General features: G+C 43.0%; 1 protein-coding gene across 1 annotated transcript in view; it reads left to right on the top strand.

The window, feature by feature from the left end:
• The window catches only part of MCOLN2 (mucolipin TRP cation channel 2), a 46,391-nt gene continuing 44,734 nt past the window's right edge, over window positions 1–1,657 (top strand). The window contains exon 1 of the mRNA XM_077771040.1: window positions 1–15. The gene's annotated coding sequence lies outside the window, so the exon portion shown is untranslated. The remainder of the gene's footprint in view (window positions 16–1,657) is intronic.

Raw genomic sequence — 1,657 nt, 5'->3', positions numbered from 1 at the left:
GCTCGCAGGCATTCAGTGAGTATTTGATCTAATGCCCCGTGTTTCACACCACCGTTTTCAAGAAAACCACCTCTTCTGTCTTTAGTATGGTGTTTCTCACACTAGAGGCCAGGGGCGTAGGCAGGAGAGGAATTTCCATGTCTTGTTCTGAGGGTTTATCACAGCTTGTCAGATGCCTTTTTCCTTTAATGAAATGAAAAAAAAAATACCATGAATCATCAGGATGAATACGTTAGCAACATGGTTCTAACATGCAACATGCATGTTATGTTAGCAACATACGTTCAGACATGCCCATGAACACTTCCTCTGACATGTTCTCAGGGATCTGAAGGTTCATGTTGGAGGACGAGCCGTCAGGGTACCACTTTCTACTTGGAAATGCCTCACTCGGTGCTCCTTGTCAGGCACCCCTGTCACACTTACCTGTGTCATGATGGGATTTCCCTCTGGCTCTGTGGACCCCTCTCCCAGAGTTAGCCCATTTCCACAGTGCTTTGCACACGAGGGTACAGCACTCACTGAGCTATGGGATAACCTGGGAATATGCATTCATAAGTCTTTTTCTCCTACCGGACACTGAGCATCACAGTTCAGGGAACCTCTCCAGCTTTGAGTCCTGAGCACCCAGCTCTCCCAGCACCGTGCATGGTGATGTAGTCAGATCGAATCCCGAGGTAACTAGAATGGATGCAGGCAAACACATTTTAAAGGTCTCCTCATTCTTTTGAGATGAGACTCATGTGGGCATTGACTTTTCATTTCTCAAAGTGTTTTTTTGTTTTCCCAAAGTTGGTCTGAATACTCTGGTTTCTCTTCAGATCACATAAGTGTTTTTGCCTTTTACCAAAGTTGGTCTTAGAGATATTTGTACCTGTCTTTGTCTTTCAGTATGCTGAGTATGACTGTCTTCTAACTTGTGTCTGATTCTGATATACTTGGCTCTGACTCTGCTCCCTATTTCTTTTTAAAAAAATTTTTTTAACATTTTAATTTATTTTTGAGAGGCCGAGTGAGAGCAAGTATGAGCAGGAGAGGGGCAGAGAGAGAGGGGAGACACAGAATCTGAAGCAGGCTCCAGGCTTTGAGCTGTCACAGAGCTCGACACGGGGCTCAAACTCATGCACTGTGAGATCATGACCTGAGCCAAAGTTGGGCACTCAACTGACTGAACCACCCAGGCACCCATCTGCTTCCTGTTTCTAAGTAGACTATTCCATGTTACTTGGTTGCTATCTTCTAGCAAGTCTTGGATGGATTTCTTTAAATTAAATTTGTAAAGATTTTCATCTAAGTTAGCATATAGGGCAACAATGGTTTCTTTTTTTTTTAATANTTTTTTGTGCAGCTGTGAATGGGATCAGTTTCTTCATTTCTCTTTCTGTTGCTTCATTTTTGGTGTATAAGAATGCATCCGATTTCTGCATGTTGATTTTGGTCCCTGCAACTTTGCTGAATTCTTGGATCAGTTCTAGTAGGCTTCTAGTGGAGTCTGTTGGGATTTCTATGTAGAGTATCGTGTCGTCTGAGAAAAGTGAAAGTTTGACTTCTTCTTTGCCAATTCTCATGCCTTTTATTTCCTTTTGTTGTCTGATGGCTGATGCTAGGACTTCAGCACTATGTTAAACAACAGTGGTGAGAGTGGACATCCCTGTCG

Source organism: Crocuta crocuta, unplaced genomic scaffold (genome assembly GCF_008692635.1).
Source record: "Crocuta crocuta isolate KB4526 unplaced genomic scaffold, BGI_CrCroc_1.0 scaffold125, whole genome shotgun sequence".
In the NCBI taxonomy this organism is placed as follows: Eukaryota; Metazoa; Chordata; class Mammalia; order Carnivora; family Hyaenidae; genus Crocuta; species Crocuta crocuta.
This window is presented reverse-complemented; position numbering and strand designations above follow the sequence as displayed.